This window comes from Polypterus senegalus, chromosome 3 (genome assembly GCF_016835505.1).
Source record: "Polypterus senegalus isolate Bchr_013 chromosome 3, ASM1683550v1, whole genome shotgun sequence".
Taxonomy (NCBI): Eukaryota; Metazoa; Chordata; class Cladistia; order Polypteriformes; family Polypteridae; genus Polypterus; species Polypterus senegalus.
In genome coordinates this window covers 137,875,247-137,896,504 of record NC_053156.1, presented here as the reverse complement: position 1 = coordinate 137,896,504, position 21,258 = coordinate 137,875,247, and positions in this window count along the sequence as shown.

Sequence of the window (21,258 nt, the reverse complement as noted above, 5' to 3'; positions counted from 1 at the left end):
GTCTCAAATTATTTTTCTTTTTTTTCTGTTGTTCATACTGTACAGTCAGTAGTAAATGGGAGGCAAGCAAGTAAAAAGTTCAGTGTACTACTACACATGACAATAAACTTGAACTGATCTGAAAAAGACAAGTGCACATTAAGCAGCAGAACAACATGGCAATCATGTGGCTCAATGGAAAGATGTGCTAATATCTTTTCCCTTTTTACAGTTTTACAGAAAATGTGAATATTCTTTTGATATATCTTCTAGTAAGCATCTGTTATAATTTGGTTTTACCAGGTGTACAGTTGATTTGAAATGAACCTCCTTCTACAAAAGCCTATAAAAACAGTTCATCACTAAAAATTTCATAGTGTAGGGGTACTAAAAAAGTGAGTAACTAATCGAGGTCCCAAAATCCCACTTACTAAGTCAACGCAGGTATCTATCTATATATATAATTCACTAAGGCAAGACACCCATGGAAAGAACGCCGGAAGGGGTGTGGATTCACTAAGCCGCCGACAAGTAAGACACCTATGGCGCACGCAGGAAGGAGCCATGCCCACCAACTCCAAGACCATTGGATACGACGACAACTCATAGAGCCACGCCCACCAACTCGGACGCGACAACACAGAAAAAACGGCGTCATTTATATTCGGCTGTCGTAGAGGCCACGTTGACTGTTCATAGAGGCATGTTTCTCGCGGAGGTGAATCGCCATATGCAGCGTGTAAAACGGTTTGCGAGGGGTATCCCATGGGATCCTTAAAACAATCCTTTACAACTGAGGTTAAAACACAATGAAGTAAGCAGTCTTTAAAAAACGAGTTTTTGGTTACGACGCACGTCCACGTGCACCATAGCAAACTGTTTTACATGCTACATACAGCAATTCGCATCTGCGACAAACATGCGTCTTCTTAGATGCTCCTGCAGGAACACGGAAAGTCTACATGAGTCACAGGTGCATCTGGACTGTGAAAAGACGACAACAACTCAAGTGATGAGTTGGAGGTGGGCACATGAGCGATGGCGATCTGCCAGGTTTCAGTCACAGACGATTGTGTGTTAGTTCGTTACGTGCATGGTTACAATGTTGCTTTTCTTGCTGATTTATTACATTACCGATTTTTCAAATGTTAATTTTCTCCCTGTGCTTAAAAATCATTAAAAAACCAGCCTGAATATGCGGCGTATGGTACGCTGCGGGTTGGCTAGTTTACTTAATTTTTCTGACTTATGAAATGGACTCCTGAACATAACAAAATGTGCATGATGCCTCCTAAAAGGACCATAAAAGGCAGGGCAACAACCTAACCAGCCTGCCGGAGGAGACTCACCACAGATTCAGCTAGTCCCACAACAGGTAGCTGCAAGCTTCCAGCCTAACAAGCTAAATATAGCAAAAAACATGAGAGGATGATCATAAACCCCTGGCATGTGAACAGAAGAACAATCAAAGCATCTTTATAAATTGAAAACTAATACAAAAAATGCAAAATTACATGAAAATGCTTAACAGAGGTTAAAACAGATGAAAAGAGCTGCCTAAAATGGCAATCTGAAGCAGACATCCCTATACACAATCCAGAAATTCCAACTCTTAAAGAGAAACATAAAGACAAAAAAACAGAATATTTCAAAGAAAATAGCAATACTCACAAAAACTCAAAATATAAAAAAAATGATGTCCGACTCCTGAGCCTTCTCTGCTCTGGCCTTAGGTCATATTGAGACTCAGAAATGCACTATTTTATACTTTATTCATGTTTATTGTTTCTTGATCTCACCCATAACTTTGGGATGAATTTATCTTTTATTTTGCTTATCTTTTATTTAATGTTCAGTACTTTGATACTTGTTTGTATTCAGTGGTATTTGTTGAGATTCTTCTGTGTTTCTATTCCTACGGTACCCCTCTAAATACCTGGGACCTCATGCATAACGCTGTGCGTAGAATTCACACTATAACTTGGCCTGCGGACAAAAGTGGAAATGTGCTTACACACAAAAAAATCCAGATGCCAACTTCCACATTCTTCCGCTCCATAAATCCCAGTCATCGTGAAAAATAACGCACGTGCCTGCTGTGCCGCCTCAACTCCTCCCAGAATTACGCCTCTTTGAATATGCAAATCAATATAAATACCCCTTAAGCTCAGCCTTCTGTGAAAAGACAATGGCAAAAGCACAAGGAAAAATAGAAGAATTTCAGTGAATACCAAGTGAATGCAAAGAAAAAGTACTATTTGTTGGTTTAAACAATGGTATAAACAACAAAAGGAAGTTGATCAAGTGACATAGAATGTCGAAGAAACTTGAAAGCTCAAGTTCACGAAGTCGCACAGTGCCCGAAATATAAAAGAAGTTGTCAGATATCAAAGTCGCCATGAAAAGGCGAGTCCTAGCCCACCGTCTGAGTGTCATATGAAACCTTATTAGGGTACAGAGAAAAAAAAGGCACACAGTGGGGAAAAAACACGAAATGTCAACTTTAATCTCTAAATTTCCACTTTAATCATGCAGTTTATTATAAGTAGAACATCATAAACTTCATCTCAAAATCGTTTAATTAACTAGTTTCTCAAATCCCATTGTAACAAAGTAGCATGTTAAATTCTTTGTTTTGTATTTGATCTTCTATGTGCTCTAAGTGTGTGAATCACTACGTGCTTCCGGGCCCTCTCTTCCTCCGACAAGACAAAGAATCCATTACATTCGTGATATTTCAGCTCTCTGAATAATTAAAATACTGAGATGTATATGTGATATCATTTTCATGATGATAGGAGTTAAAGCATTTTATTAAACATGGGAACATGGTGGCGCAGTGATTGTTTATGTCTCACACAAGATGCTTGCTGCACCATGTGTGACCTTCGATGAAATACTTTATTGCAGCAGTACTGTCTCTTTCAAACGTACTAACCCCCAATTCCTGTCCTTACTTTTATTTCTCCAAATATCCAATCACCACACAATCAGCTCTGTAATAGACGTTAAGCCATCTGTAAGCTTAGAACACATTCTTCAAAACTTTTAAGGAACATTGAAATATCTTCATAGTACGTGTTTAATTATTCTATCCATCTATCCTTCCAGTGTCGCACCAGCACCAGCAAGAATACAGCGCGAGGTAGGAGCAATCCGTGGACGGAGCGCCATCCCCTCGCTAGTGCTGCAGCACCGTGTCCCCTCATGTTTAATTATTAACAATATGGATTATTTAAATTAAGTTAAAGTTTTATCTGTATAATATAATAACATATTTTTCCGCATTTCATCTTAAAAATGATATGTAAATATGCACTTTATAAAGTAGCTCAGGTTGTACAATATTATAACGGTATTGCATGTTTACAGTGAGGTAATTGTACTTATTACAAAGCATTCTACAAGGAGCACTTGATGGACTGATTGAGTGCATTTATAGTCCTTGGGATGAAACTGTTTCTGAACCACGAGGTCAGTACAGGAAGGGCTCTGAAGCATTTGCCGTGTGAGAGCAGTTCAATAGACAGCATGTCCTAGATGCTGTATACCAATAATTCTCTTTCTTATCAGCTGCTGTACAGCTGTGATTCCCCACTCAGATACAGTGATATAAATACTCTGAGTGGTGCAGTGAGAGTAATATGGAAAAAGATGATCTGCTGTGGCAACCCCTAATGGGAGCAGCTGAAAGAAGAAGAAGAAGGTGCAGTGAGAGTAACAACACTAAAGCAGCTATTGTATTTAGAATAGTTTGACCATTCTGTGGACCATTATATTGTTACAGGTTAATTACAATCAGCATTAAACTAATAAACAAAATGCAGTTAATTAGTGATAGTGATTAGTGATTAGTGTTTATATAAAGCCGCGTCAGGGATGTGGATGTAAAAATGAAAGGGTAACCACACAGGAACAGTAGCACTGTTTTGATGCTGGTTGCCACCAATCTGCAAAACCGAGCGCAGAAAATGCGCGGAAATGTGCGTGGCTTTACACCAAGTTTAGGTTTTATACATCGCGATTTGAATGTGGAAACGTTCTTACGCAACATTTTTGTACGTATGCACCTTTTATACATGAGGCCCCTGGTGAAGTGCTTTGAGAATTGGAAAGGTGCTGTATAAATAAAAATGTTATATTTTTATTAGTGGTTATTGGTGGTATTTCTAGATTGGTGGTTGAGTGAAAGACTACACCAGATTCAAACATTGTTTTTTGATTGTTCATTTTTTTACTTTGTTTCTCCTTTTTAGTAACTTTCCTTTTATTGTGGAGCTGCTGTAGAGAGACCCCATCATCCAAAGTAGCCTTTCAGAAGTTTGAGTACATATTTTTAAAGACACTTGAAATATGTCCAGAATGTAATTTCTCTTTTCATAATTAGATATTTTTATTTTTTAAACCCTTTGCCTTTCCCTAATCAGAACAATGTGGGCAGCCTAATTCCATGATACCTAGGGTGCAAATACTTTAAAGCTTAAGTTATAGTTATCTGTATAATAACCATCTCGCCTCACTTTTAGAATACAACTGGCTGCTGCAAATATGTTCTCAGTATGTAATACAAGCCACACAAAACCTGTCTGTAAAGTACTAATGGACTTAAACTTTTTGATCTCATTAAGAGTTAAGCCATTTTTGGTTTCCTTTGCTGTGGAGGAACCAACAGAACTACACCACAAAAATCCAAACTGAACTAAAGTGTTTAGATTGTCAACCTGTGCTCTGTGGTTATAGATTACAAATGGCATATGATGCAATCTTTTAAAAAACAATTTAATCAATCATTCATATTGATGGTCAGTAGTATTGCCTTCACTAAGCAAGAACAAAAATGCATAACACAGTTAGATTAAACAGAAAAATGCTTCTGGGCCATCCAGGCATGGTATAATACAAAGATGTTATACAGTGGCTAGCTTAAAAATTTAGTTAGCGTATTATGGATCAAACTCAGACTTGTCGCTCTTAGCTAACTCTGTGCATATGCACAGTATGCATTGGTCAAATATTAGTGAATGTCACAACAGCTAGCACCTAAAGAGATAAAAAGTAATATAATACTGTTAAGAAATAGAATAAAAAATACAAACCAACAAAGCAAAGAAACAGAATCATATAAAAATACCATATGTAAAACAATATGCAGAAACACACTAAAAAGAGAAGCATATGCATAATATGCTTAAAGGAATACTCCACCAAAAATATATTTTTACATTACCCTATGTACAATGTAGCGTAGCCAAAAAAAACTTTTCATGCAGAACTGAGAGAAAGATGTTTATGCCATAACTGAATGTTAACCAGTTCTGTATGGTTTCAAACGATGAGAAAAATGTTCATGAAAAAAAGAAAAAATCACCCATTACTCATGGGTCTTCAAGTCAAAACGTCAATCTCATGAGTCTTTGGGTTTAATGTTTATGTATGCACTGATGATTCTGGAAGTAACATTTTAGCAAAAAAAGGATTCATTTTGCACATTTTCAGTAAGTTATTGGACAACAAACGTGAGTTAATCAGCACAGGTAACCTGAGATTTTGTTTTCTTAATTCAATGGATATTTTGCGTATCATTTGCCATTGTACAGCAGTGGCCACTATTGACTCCTGTTATGGCATAAACCTCTTTCTCTGTGTTCTGCATTAAAAGTTATTATATTTTTTTGGCCAGCACCGCAAAGTGCATGAGGTAAGTAACATAAAAATATATCATTTTTGGGGGTAATATTTCCATAATACAACAATAATAATAATAATAATATGCTTAATCCATGTGTTAAATAACAGTTATGAATAACAGCAAGTAAAAAAAACCAAAATACTATATATTAGAAAAGTTGCAATTTTCTTCATATCTGTGTTTTTATACAGTAAATGCAGTGACAGTGTACACCAGTATAAGTGTGATGTGCAACATGCATAAAGAAAGCTGAACTCCTTATACTGAGGCTTCAGTGGCATCTTGGAATGTGGAAAGCATTGTGAAATCCTTAGGAACCAAGCAACAACAAAGGAAGCACTAAATAAATACTTAAAAGCAAAGTGGTAGGAAGATTAGTAACAGCTACATAATGCAGAAAGTAGACAAGAAAATCATAGAGTTCATTTTATTTTGAGCAGTCAGAATTTATGACTGTACTGGACTATATTTGACCCCATGTCTGTTCTTGGGTTGTATGCTTCTCTCAAAATTGTATTAATGTAACTGTATGTGCCAGAAAGTCAAAAATGAAACTAAAAAAGGGAAGGCATGTATCTGATATTGACAATTTTCAGTTGCTTCCATTTGAATCATTTTCATTTGGGAAGACCTAAGTTTGCCTTTTTCCTAAACACAGGCTTAAAATGTTGTAGGTAAATATTAAATTGATCTCTGATTAACAGAAAATGACTCTGTGAAAACCGCAACATTCTACCACTTTACAGAGATTTTATTTACCTGTGGTTTTCAACTCAAGCTATCTAAAGCTAAAATGTTGTGGAAAATTGTACTTGCTTGTACAATTTTAATATGGTATGTATCTATACATAAACTCATTGTTATATTACATTAGAAATGTCAGTATTATTAATAATGCTATTATCTAATTCATTAAAATGGCACATCTGTATGTTGCCTTATTTTAGGACAGGACAGAAAAAATGGCAGATCAGAAGATGAAAGGGATTAACAAAAAAGTGGTCAAAAATATAAGGTGAGGTTTCAAAACAAAAGCAATGACAGGTTAAAAAGCCAGAAATTCAAAAGGTTAACAAATACGGCACAATAGACACAGGTATAGTTTTTTTTTTAGATATTTTTATAATCCAAATACAGGGATGAAGCTACTAGTACAATGTCATGTTTTATAACAACAGGGCAATTAGGAAGCTATAATGATCTGTGACATTTCTGCTATGTTTTGAAAACTATTAAAAAGTAAAAAGTCCAGGATATTGCTTGTAAATTATCTTCCATTGATATAATACAAATCCATCCATCCATCCATCCATTGTCCAACCCGCTGAATCCGAACACAGGGTCACGGGGGTCTGCTGGAGTCAATCCCAGCCAACACAGGGCACAAGGCAGGAACCAATCCTGGGCAGGGTGCCAACCCACCACAGGACACACGCAAACACACCAAGCACACACTAGGGCCAATTTAGAATCACCAATCCACCTAACCGGCATGTCTTTGGACTGTGGGAGGAAACCGGAGCGCCCGGAAGAAACCCACGCAGACACAGGGAGAACATGCAAACTCCACGCAGGGAGGACCTGGGAAGCGAACCTGGGTCCCTAACTGAGAGGCAGCAGCGCTACCACTGCACCACCGTGCCACCCTAATACAAATCCAATTATAGTAAAACAAGGATGTTTTTGGAAGGAAATAATTTAGGAGAACATGACAAAATGTGTGTTTCTATAGATGCTTCAAAAGAAAAGATGTACAATTTGCACTAAATCCCCTGCCTTACTCTGTGACTTAAAATTAATTTTCTCTAAATCTGCTAGCCTCTTGCAACTCTTTATCATTTTAAAGTCAATGGCATTTTAGCCTACTTATCATTTGTTGAATTAAAGGTCGCAATAAATCTTCACAGCAGCTTTGTGACAAATCCAAGGTTGAAATCTTCTTAGAGAAAAGTCGTGTTTGCATATTATTTATGAAAACAAGACATTGCATGAAACCCTACAGGGCCTATCATCCATTTTTAGTACCTCATACTCACACATCCACAAACAGTGGTAACAGGCAGGTTTCAAGTGGCTAATCTGCCTAATATGCACAACGCTGGAGGGGATCATCTACACTTTCATAGTAAATGACTAGGCTGAGACTCAGACTCAGCTTTTTTTTTTCAATTGAGAGGTAAAGGGATAGGATATGCTGCCATACTAGGAGTGTGCGTGTGTTTTTAATTTTATGATTAAAAATACATGTTTCACTTATGTCAAACTATTAATAGCATTTATAGTTTTGCAATGTATTTATATTTTTCATGAATTTCAGTCCTAAGCATCATTGTAATTGTCTCTCTTGTGCAATGTTACTATGATTTTAATTTCTCATCAGGAGTATATGCTGAAAAATAACAAATGTTACTAAACAGATGCATGAAGAACAGTAGCATTAACTAATGAGTGTTTGCTGTTGTATTTCCTACTAACATGAACTTTATAAAAATGTGTGAATGTTAGGGAAATGTAATAAGCATAAGTTTAATATGTCACTGTACTCTGTGCAAATATATCTTATAAATCTGCCTTTTTCTACTTACATGCACAGTTGACACAGCGCCAGATTTAGCACAGGGGTTCACCATATAAGAACTGCTAGGCAAGCATTATATGACAAGACAGATAGAGACAACTAGGAAATGGGCAGACTGCGGACTGTTGTATGCTATTTTTTGTCTGTCAAAGTCAGCATGAAACTGTATCCTCTTTTTGCCTTGTTTGGAATGGCATGATTCACCCGTTGGGGACTGCACGTGAAGAAAGAGTATAAAGCCTTGGAACATTGCCTGGCACACCTTTGAAGCCAACGGACGGATGGGAGATAACGTGATCCGATCCTGAAAATCCTTCCACTGCATCGGTGAAAATGGCAGACTGTACACATCGGGCCCCCACTCCCAAACTGGGTTCTTGCCATTGGATTTCTGTTATGCAGCGTAAGCCATCACTAAACAAAGATAAGTTATTTATCTTGAGTGATTTTTTACCACCGTATCACTAAGGGAGGGGTATCGCCTTTTTATATTATATCTATATAGTCTTGGGTTATGTAACACACCACAATTACAAAAGAACTCCTTCCCCTGCTGGATACAGGAAATCATTCTGAAAAAAGAAATAACTACAATTTGGGAGAATGTGCTTTGTATTTTTGTTCCTTTAACACTATAGTAATCAAATAAAAATACTTAGTTGTCTTTGAGCCTACCTGATAACTAGCAGATGGTGGAAACTATACATCCAGTGCCTAGTACTATACTGTGTATTGAGAAGACTTTCAAATGTGACACTGGGTATAGGGTTAGTAGGATTTTATTCTAATTGAATAAGGATTTGTTGATGCTTACTTACAGAATTCTTGCATGTGCATTTGTCAGGCATAATGAGCAGTAGCTGAAGCCTGTGGGAAAATGTATTACAGTCTGACAATTTTTTTTTATTTGATTGGTGGTGAAAAGTGGTATTGGAGAGCAAATGATAATCAGACAGTTAAATATCTGCAACAACAGCTGACAAAATGGCAGGGAGCAGTCTGTCATAGGGTAGACCACAACTTGAGTTTTGTTATGGTGTACATTTTACTAGAAGCAGTTATATTAGTTATGGTGTTGAAACCTAGTGAGGAAAAAGCAGTCTTTTTAAGATAGACAATTCAGTTGTAATTACATATTTTGTGTTTTTTTTTTTTTTTGATCATATTCTCTCCTCACTTTAAAATATATTCATTTTCAAATGAGAACTTACAATTAATTTCACAACTATAAAATTTTAATGTCCAAATATCCATCCATCCATTTTGGTAACCTGTTTATTCAGGGTAGGTCAACACACACCCACCCTCCACCACCCCAAGCACAAGCTTTAGCATTTAGCAAAGCCAGTTCATCTAACCTTTACACTGTGGGAGGAAATCTAAGCACCCAGATCAAACCAATTCAGTGAGCAGCAGGGATTTAAACTCCAGTCTTCTTATTGTAACGCAGTACTGTGGCGGTTGTGCCACCATGCCATCCATATCAAAATATGATTTCTTTAATCTATAGTAAAATTTGATGCCACCAGAAATTTACTGAAGCTTTAGTATTATAGATCTCGAGGTTTATGTCTAGTCAAATTAAATCAGTATATGTATATATATATATATATATATATATATATATATATATATATATATATATATATATATATATATATATATAACCCTTGACCAAGACATCAGACACAAGGTAAAAGTCCAATAATTGACTTTATGTATACTGCACAGTGCACAAAGCACCCTCCTCTCCACAATACTCATAAATTAAACAATACAGTACAATAAATCAATCCTCCACTCCCAGACGCGTTGCCACCCTTCCACCCAGCTCAGCTCACTCATCTGTGATTTCACAGAGTCCTTTATAGTCCCTGACCTGGAAGTGTTTCCACTGGTTCTAAGGTCAAACTCTCACCTTTGATGTCATAACAGCTCTTATCAATCATATGCTCTACCCTTGGAAATTATGTATACTGCATGTGATTTAAAATGGTGGCAAGAGTTATGTTGTTGTTCACTAGCGAGCTTGCCCTACAGTTCTAAAGTTCTGCTCCACCATTGACACCATTTTAAAAAAACTAAAAAAACTTGCATGTAGATGGGCACACCTCTTATCTAATATTTTGTGGAATCACATTTTCTTTTAATAATAGTAGTATGTCTGTTTGGATCAATCACTATTATTATAACACAACTGGATTTTGCAATTCTGTCATACCATTCTCAGTTTTAACCTCAGTCAAATTGTGATGGGATCTCTTGCATACAGTTCACATTTTCTAATGGCACATGCCCTGACAGGGATATTGACAGACATGGGTCAGCAATTTCTTTGTTAGGTTGCTTGTGTACTTTGAATCACTTTCATGTTGAGAAGTTCAACTTTCTCTTAGGGCAAAACACTTGCACCAAAATATCTACAAAATTTAAAGCTATTTCCTGTCTATCCTGATTATTGCCCCTGATACCCTAGAGAAAATAATGGTAGTTGTGTCATCATTTTAGAGGGATACTTAACAGTAGGTAAGTAGGTTAAAATAATTGGACTCATACGAACATGCAACATTTTCACATGTGTTTCTGGGAGGTTGAATGTGTCCTGTTGAAAAAATTTGGATTTTTTTTTGCGAGTAATATTTTATATTCCCAGTTTATAGCTTATGTGTGTAGAGCATACACAGAATGGTTATATTATGCAGGGGGTGGCAAGCATAATGAGGTATAGTTTGTTCTTGCCCAGTTTTAAAAAGATATCCTGAATATTGCAATTGATATTTCCTTCACCTTTTAATGGTACTCTTCAGGGTATCTTGTAATAAATGTAATGGATTCCTAAATGTTTTTAATCCTTTTCTGGGTCACTACCTTTCAAGGATAAGATCACTAGATCTTTTGTTAGCTCCTCATGGACAGTGGTTATTACTACAATATGCAACCAAGAAAACTTTTTGGGGCAACCCTACAGGAATAGCAGATTTTGTTTATGGTCTAATCCACATGTGTCAAACACAAGGCCTGCAGGCCAAATCTGGCCCGCCTGACCTTGCAATGTGGCCCGCAAGGATCATGCTTCAATGTGGCTGAAAAAAATCATGTTGCTTCTATTTTCACCACAAGAGGGCGCATCGCTACTCCGGCAAACGCTGTGTGGCTTCAACAATGCCAGAAGCGCAGTGCTGTATTGTTTCTATGGAGACGTCGGCACGTATGCGCGCCAGCGTCTCCCGCAGCTTAAGTCAAGTAGGAGGTGGGCCTGTAAGCGTGGTAGGAGGCTGGCCTGTGTGCGCGGTAGGAGGCGGGCCGTAATGCGAGCGCGAGCTACTCCAGGTCTGAGCAGAAGCTGCCATTTGTCTCACAGCACACACATTGCAGGCGTTAAATTAGCAGCAGAAGCTGCCAGTTGTTTGTGTATTTGTAGTGAAGATCTGTGAGCAAAAGCTGCCATTGTCTGTTGATCTCCATTCCTGATCATACTGCAGGCATTAAATCAGCATACACTGCAGGCATAAGATTAGCAGCAGAAGCTGCCAGTTGCTGAATCTACACTGCAGGCATTGATTATTAGTAGCAGAATCTGCCATCTGTATCCTGCCAGGCATTCACGGGCGTTGTGTAAATCTTTTTTTACTCTGCCAGGCGTTAACAGCAGAATCTGCCATCTGTATTACCCTGCCTGGCATTAACAGGCATTGTGTGAACCTTTATTACTCCGCCTTCTTCACTCCATCTGCCAAATCAAGCTATCCCAGTGCAGTTTTCTACTTTTCCCTTCTACTGCAGATTGCCAATAAACTACATCTTATTAGTGGCGATATTGATCCCAAAATGTCCAAAAAAAGAAAAGTTGACACTGAAGGCAGACAATTTAATGACAAATGGCACATGTTTGTGCTTGGAGAGGGCAAACCAGTGTGTATATTGTGTTATGAGGCAGTGTCGGTGATGTAATAGTACAATGTACATAGTCATTTTGACACCAAACATGGTGTTAAGTATGGCAAATATACCTTGGAAGAAAAGCATAAAATTGTGCAAGAACTAAAAGGCAAACTGCAATTGCAGCAGCAAATGTTTGCAAAGGCTACAGCGAAAAATGAGGCTGCAGTGAAAGCAAGCTTTATAGTGGCTGAAGAAATTGCCCGTACTTTAAGGTGTTTTTCAGAGGGTGCCTGTTTGTAGCAATGCATGCTAAAAGTGTGTGAGCAGAAATGCCCAGACCAGATACAGAGTTTTCAATATGTCAGTTTGTCAAGAAACACCATTGCAGACAGAGTTCGGAAACTCTCAGGAAATCTATCAACACAGCTGACCGAACAGGCATGCAGTTATCTCGCTTTTTCACTTGCTGTCGATGAAAGCACAGACAACACTGATACAGCGCAGCTGTCCATCTTTATAAGTGCCTCAATGACCGACCTCTTTGTCACTGAGGAACTTTTGGATGTAGCTGCCATGCATGGCAAGACGAGTGGTAGAGATATAAATTTTAACCATGTGGAGAAATCCATAAATAACTATAAATTACCCTGGGAAAAGTTACTGGGGCTAACTACTGATGGTGCATCTGCAATGTGTGGAGAAAAGAAAGGCTTGGTTGGACTAATGAAGGAAAGAATACAAAAAAGTCCTTGACACACTCCCCTGGTTACTTATCATTGCATTATCCACCAAGAGGCTATGTGTGGAAAAGTTCTGTAAATGAATGACATAATGACCACAGTCATTAAAACAGTTAACTTTATACAGGCACGTAGCCTGAATCATCACCAGTTCCAGCAGTTTTTACAGGAGGTGGGTGCAAAGCATGGAGACGTGCCATACCACACAGAAGTAAGATGGCTGAGCAGGAGCGCCGTCCTCAAAAGATTTTTTGAGCTCAGAGAACAAATCGCTCTTTTCATGGAAAGTAAAGGAAAGCCCTTGCCTGAACTGTCAGATCCCGCCTGGCTATGTGATTTTGCTATGATGTATGAAATATGCGAGCATCTCGCCCAACTGAATCAAAAGCTGCAGGGATGCAAAGAAGTCATCATGAAGATGTCTGACATGATCACAGCATTCCAGTGTAAACTTCAACTATTTAAGTCCCAACTGGAACAGGACAAACTTGCCCAATTTCCTGTTTGTCAGAGTATCTCATCCACTGTTTCTGGTACATTTCCTTGTAGTCGGCTGGCTACCAAAGTTAGCCGGTTAATAACTGAATTTGAGCGGAGCTTCTGTGACTTCAGAACACAGCACTCAGGCTTTGACATCTTTGCCAATCCTTTTACAGTTGATGTCAACAATGTGCCCCATCACCTTCAGATGGAGATAATTGAGATTCAGATTGACAGTAGCCTGAAATCAAAGTTTCAGGATGTTGCAATTGAGGACTTCTACCCTCTACTGCCCCCTGACTCAATGCCACAGCTCCGACTTCATGCTGCCTGTGTTCTGTCCATGTTCGGGGGCACCTATCTTTGTGAACAGATGTTTTCAATAATGAATCTGAACAAAAACAAGCACAGGTAATGCATCACCGATGACCACCTCCATGCTGTTTTGCGGGTTGCTACAGCACAAGAAATAAAACCAGACATTGACTCATTGACCTGGGGAAAACGGACATCTAACCAGAAACCAAAACAATGAGCATTTTATGTATGTGGCAATTGTGAATTTCCCCTTGGGATTAATAAAGTATCTATCTATCTATCTATCTATCTATCTATCTATCTATCTATCTATCTATCTATCTATCTATCTATCTATCTATCTATCTATCTATCACTGTTTTGCTTGATATCATGTGAGTTGATTTGACAGCCCTGTTAAGGAAAACGATTGTTGCACTCATTTGAAATTCATATTTCATTTCTGGTTAACATTGTCAGTTTATGACTGTTCAGTAAACAATTCAGCCCGCGACTTAGCCTGGGTTTTAGATTTCGACCCCTTCTGTGATTGAGTTTGATACCCCGGTCTAATCATTTCAGTTCATATCTGGTGAAGGCAAATGACCTTTTACAAGATTTGGAATATGATGGATTACATCTAAACATAACTACGACCCTATTACAAAGAGTGTCCATATTTATGCAACCAAAGCATGAAACTTTAAAAATCTGGTAAATTTGCTTTTCATCTAAATGTTGTTGCTCAGAAAGTCTTATTAAATGTGAAGGAGGCCTGATAAGATCTGTTTATGCAACAATTCTATATGACATTATTTTTTCCAGAAATTTATTAATGTGTCTGTGAGTTATTTTAATTTTCCTCTAAGGCTTTGAAGAGTGTTGCATTTACGTACGTTCTCTTTTGTTTTGTTTTTCTGTTTGGTCTTTTAATTTTATTTTGTTATTTTAGTTTCCATTCCCGTTTTGTTTTTCTTGGGTGCTGTCTTTTTGGGTTTTGGTTGTTAAAATGCTGGTTGGCATCACCAGTGCCACCCCTCCTGGTAGTCATTAAGTGTAATGTCAGTGACGCAACAATATACAGACAATTTAGAGAACTACATCTGAGTTTATGGATACTTTTTTAAAATATTTTGTGAATGTCTCTGCAAAATATTTTTTGTTTGTTGACTACTGGCAAGATTACTCTGATTTTGATTATCATTTTGGGCTCTGATGCATGATTGTTTGACTTCTTGGTTTTGAACTATGCTAGAATTTTTTTTGAACTATGCGAGAATACAGTCAGATATGGTATCCCATTTTCATTCATTTCCTCCCTACTAAAACCAGTCACAGATCCTAACATTTTGCGAAGAAAGTGATGAGCAGAGAGCCATATAAAATATATATAGTCGGCACCATGACTAGACTCATGCAGCAGCAACAGTATTTCAAACCTTTGCCAGTAATATTTTTCTTCATATTTTGGTGATTTACATTTTGGATATTCAGATTTTTTTCAAAGAAGCTACATTTTCCTTTGGACCATGTGAGAGAAGTTCTTCAGAGAATTTAAGATAACAGGTTTTTTTTTTATAAAACCTGGAGCGGTATGAATTTCATAAATCATCCATGATATTCTTCGGGTATAGGATTTCTCAAACAGGAAGAGAATTCAGAAAGCAAAGGTTGCTGCCGTCTTCACTTGGAATCTCCATACAGTAAAGTTTAGACAGTGTGGTTTAATAGCCTGTAGTCTGCAGAGTTACCTGGTAATCAAGGAAGGGTATCACATTCCTCTCGGTCAGAGAAGGGATTAACATAGGTTCCTTGATGGCGTGTTGTAGCCTCTAAGATGGCTACAAGTGAACTAAGCTAAGACTATCATTCAGTAGTCACAAGATCAATTGTTGGATTGCTTAAAAAAAATATTTTATTTTCCTAAACCATACATCACTAGGATATGAAGGATAAATATTGTAAATGTTCAATTTGATGTGCAGTGACGACCCTTCACTGAAAGATGACAGAACAACCAGCTATTTAGAATCCACACCTGATTAACTCCACTCTGAGGAACTCACTTATATGGCCACGAAATATTTGGAAAGACTAGTAATGACGCACATTAACAATACTACATTAACAAAACTTCCTCGATACACTCTGTGTGATTATCAGAGGTACACATTGAAAAAAGAAGCACACGTAGTTGGGTATTATTTATTGATTACAGGTTTGCCTTCAGCAGTTATTCCCTTTCAAGTTGGTCTTAGACTTTCAGTGGCTAAGATCTCAGAGTGCACCTGATTTTATTTTGGCAGACCACAGGTGATGAAGACAGGCAACAACTCATCATCCACACAGATAAACATCAAAACCCTTCAAGGTTGCAGCATCTGATCCAGACTGTAAATTCAAAAATAGTATTAAGCAAATTATCATATTTTCTGGAGACACAACAGTGATGTGGCTGAACAGCAGCAATGAGAAAACTTCATATAGGAATGAAGTGTCAAACTGGGAAAAGTGGTACAATGATAACAAACAGTCTATGAATTTCACCAAAATAAAATAATTTTATGCATTTCAGGAGGTGAGATTCATATTTCTGTTAGTTTACCTACTCCATAAACAATCAGCAACTTCTGCATTCACAGATTTCATACAACTCTATATTAAGACTACTAAAAAACATAATAATTGTAATCTATACTAATAAAAGGCAAAGCCCTCACTGACTGACTCACTGACACATCACTAATTCTCTAACTTCCCGTGTAGGTAGAAGGCTGAAATTTGGCAGGCTCATTCCTTACAGTTTACTTACAAAAGTTAGGCAGGTTTCATTTCGACATTCTATGCATAACGGTCATAACTGGAACCTACTTACGTACATATATACGGCCATAGCCTGCAGCTCGGTCGCCGTGTGAGACGGAGTTGCATCCCTCATAGTCACGCCTCCCATGTAATTGAGTTCCTGCCCATATAAGGCCGTCCGTCAGCAGCAATCCAATAGACACGCTGCCACTAAATATTCGCGGGTGAAGGACTGTGCTTATGCAAAAGAAGATGAGATGGGCAGGGATAGGCTAGAGTTTGGCACAAACTCAGCAAAAGTGTGAGAGAAACTTTTAAGTGCCGGGTCTTAGCTAACATTAAATAAAGCCGTGGACATCGCAAGATCGCACAAGATAGCACAAGCACAGCTGGGAACCTATGATGCATGTACTCCGAGCAGCTCACGTGAACTGACTGTGAACGCAGTATGCAGAGAACAAGCAAGAGGTCCAAAAAGCGCTGAACAAAAAACGCATTACACAATTGAGAAGGCAGCAAAAGAATATGAAGCGAGTGACGCATACAAGCATATTCATAAGTGCAGCTACTGCGGAAACAAAGCACAATGTAAACCTTAAGTTTAAATTAAGTTCATAGACACACTGCCGCTGGCGTTTGTCATGCCTACGACGAATACGATATTCGCGAGATACAAGTTTAATGAGAAGACGCAGGGTATAAACGAGACTTCTGATCACTTTGAAAATGAAAATGAAAAAATAGAATATCGGCTTATACATAAGTCCGGCTTATACACAAAATCAATTTATTAAAAAAAGTTATACATTTTTAAAAATTATTTTTTATTAATCAAAGCCATCAAATCTTCATCAGATTCACTTCTGTCCAATAGATGTAATGACTCTTACAGATAAGTTGTGTCTTTTCATAAACAGAAAACACCAGCATTTGCTGCCTTTGAAGTCATTAATTTTTAAATGTTTTGCCAATTTCAAGCTTTCAAACGAATTCCAGTGGTCGACACTTTTCTGCATAGCTCACTGCTTCAAGTTTTCGATGATTGGGATAAGATTTTCGAGTCTTCTTTACATTATCCATTTTAACAAATTTCACAAAATAAAAATGTAACAAAATCACAATTTAAATGACCGCTTACGCGTGTGTTGACTCGGCGACGCAGAGCAGAAAGAACGCTCTCCGGCCGCTCCATCCGCGCCATGCGAGGAGTGAGAGAGACGCCAATATCTCACACTCTCTCCCCCCTTAAAGAAATTAAATGGGTGCGAGTGAGACCACTGACTTCCCTCCCTTCTATTAGTTAAAGGTTATAGTACGTTCGGCTTATCCATGAGTCCGGCTTATCTATGATAAGATTTTATTTTAAAAATTCGTATGAATTTTGGTCTCCGGCTTTTACACGAGTCCGGCTTATAGACAAGAACCTAGGGTACATTGACAGTCATGTTACGTTATTTTTAAAATGTTTCCTTTTCTTTTTCATAACGTCTTTAACACACTACTTCTCTGCTGCGAAGCGCGGGTATTTTGCTAGTAATATATATTATTAGTAATGTTTAGCAAATGCTATTGTTCAAGGCAAATTACAAATAAAACCATAGTGCTCACAACCAATGGAAGACCAAAGTCAAAGTAGAGCACACAAATTGTAGTACTATAATTAGTACTAAGAATAGATGAAAAACTGGAATGCACACAAAACTGAAACTACTTAAAAGAGGAGCAGGTCAGGATAGCTGCTGATATCCACTAGGAGTGCAGAGGTGGAAAGTCGAAGCCTAGAAGGCATAAGAGTGCCTTCTCTTTCTGAGGTTCCAGTGATATAGTATGAGTAAGACAATAATCATGAACATTTGTTGCTGCACTGCAGTGGTTTGGCGCCCTGCCCAGGATTGGCTCCAGCAGACCCCTGTGGCCCTGTGTTCGGATTCAACGGGTTGGAAAATGGATGGATGGATTTGTTGCTGCAACACAGATATCCTGACTGGTTGCATCACTGCATGCTAAAAGAAAACAGGAAATGTGCAGAGTTGGGGTTATACAATTAGGAAACCCCCATTTATTGCTGGTAATTTGTGTTATTTTAAAGAAAAGAAACTTGGGGACTAAAACCAGTAAGCTGTTAGTGATGGACTCTGTAGTGATTCTTTCATTAGTCAGGATGAAAAACAGGTAAAGTTTTGTCCTTTTATACTCCAAAGACCTAAAGTATTGGAATAACAGGCAGAGACAGGGTGTGACTATTACTTCTTATCTGAGTTGGTGATTCTGGTCTGTAAAGTAAGTAGACAGATACATGACTATCAGTGTACCTTCCAAACCTTGTCTCTTGTTATCTTTAATTTAGTCCCCTCAAGGCTGGAGGAATTATCAAATTCTTGCCACTGTTTACAAAAATCATAGGAACCCAGTTACCAGCAAAATTACAGATTCATCTCCTAACCTGCAGAAATAAAGTCTGTGGCATAGTATTAGGATTTCAATGACTCCAGGCACAACTTTTTTCACCTCTGTGCTCCGATAGATGATATACAGCTTCAAAGCCCCGCTTGACAGGTTGAAAAACAGTTTTTACTTGAAGCAGTCTGCATCATGTATTGCTAGGGCACCTTGGTTGTTTGACTGCTATCCTTCAACATTGAAGCTGTCAAATGTACTTTATGCACTGCATATTGTGCAGTTTGGGCCTTGCTATATGCTTTATTGCCTTTTTATATGCTATAAACTGTATGAGTGTTTTATTTATTTCATTTTATTTACATTTTTAAATATTTACTTCTTTCTTTTAATTTTTTTGGTGAAAAAAGAATTGTGAATATGAATTCTAAAGAACTGTTTATGCATGCCAAAATAACACTTGTGATTGTTTGAGCTGCTTGACACATTCTGCTACTTGCCACCTCCACACTAGTGCTGAGAAAGAAGACAAATACAAGAAGTCATGCATTTTCTGATGGATGGAAAAATATTGACATTTTGCAAAAGAGACAAAAAGTGACCACTATCAGAATCTTGTACAGAAGAATGAGGTAGAATTGTAACTGATCTGTACATGATAACTAAACAAAGTGAAACATTTTAAACAAGTGGCATGTTTGTGAGGGAGACAATAAATTGCCAGCATTAACAGGTTATTCCAAAAAATAAAGAGTAAGACCAAAAAAAAAAAAATGAAGCCAGCCATGCTATTGTATATTCTTTCACAATTACTTTAATTTTGTCTTCACATTCTGATAAAACTTCTTATATTTCTATTTACAATAAATGCATGAAAATTAAAAACAATTCTGATTTAATAGTTAGCTTCTTCCATATTGACCTTGTTTTTTCTGTTTTTCTTTCTTGCATATCCACTGTTAACCACGTTCTGTATTCTAATTGTTGACAACTGGTACTAAAGCAAACATCTGTCACAGGCAGACTGGCAGACCACCAAACAGTAACTAGTTCAAAGGGGTCTGAAACCCTAAATTGTTTTGTGTATCATAGCAGAAACTCTTGACAAGTTTAGTCGGAAGGTACGCTCACTATATAATTTTATTTACATTAATGGCCAACTGTTTGTGAACTGTGTCTGTCATGTCAAAGCTCAATGACAAAATTCTGTCTTCTTTTAAATGAATGCTCAAGGCACAATACCACAATTATCTGCATTTTGAAATGCCCTCTTTCTGTGTAACTCACAGAGCAAATCTGTTAACATGATTAAATACTCTGGCTGAACTATCAAGCATTCGTAACATTGTCCCCATCATAACCAGTTTCTAAATTTACAGTTGCATTTTCCATAAATTCAGACACTATGCAATATATGAGGTATAATTACTCTTTTAAAACAATGTATAGAAGACACATATATCACATTACTATATCACATTATTAATGTATTCATACAAACCATTTTGTTTTACAATGTAGATATCTGTGTAATGTCTGTAACAACAGTATTCTAAAAACTTTAATTTTAAAATTCTGTTTTTAATTTCAGTTCCTAAAGTGTATTATAGTAATTCAACTATATTAGTATGTTTTGTCATTTACCAAAGAGATATTTATTATCCACAGTAGAAAGAAATAAATGCTTTAAGTACTAATTAAATCAGGCATTCAGTCTAACCAGTAGTTAAGGTAACTCACTAGCACTATAGCACTATAGTCTTGCACGCCATCACCACTTACTCATTGCAAAAATGTCTTTCTCCCAGTAGATGCTGGCATCAAGCTAGAATTGAATCAAGTACATTCTGTCATCAGCTCAAAAGGGTTTTCAGAGGGAGACATGGGAAGTGCCCAGTGTGTTTTTGAATAAGAGAACTTGTGTAGCAAGCCTAATAATTGAACGTCAGTACCAAACTATGAATGTCTTCTCAAACATTACTATATCAGTTTGTACATTTGAACTTCCTGTTAGGGGTCCTGCGGCAAAGCATGATGTTTCTTGATTTGGTGCTCAACTTGCAATTAAACATCAGCTCACAGTATTATTATAAATTCTTCTTTTTATAAAATATTACAAATTGGTGCCTAAGAGGTTAAGGATCTGTGCTGGTATCTTAAAGGCTGCCAGTTCAAATCCTGTTACAGCCAGATTGGGTCCTACTCCGTTGGGTCCTTCAGCAAGGCAAGAACCAGAAAATTGTTCCCAGGGCATTGTACAATGGCTGACCCAGGTTTCAAACCTCCAAAGGTCATGCGAAAAGACAAATCCCCCTCTGGGATTAATAAAGTATTTTAAAAAATATTTAGTAAAAAATAAATGCAATAATTGTAATTGTGTATGGCTTTGCTTCAGATTCAACGTGACCAGA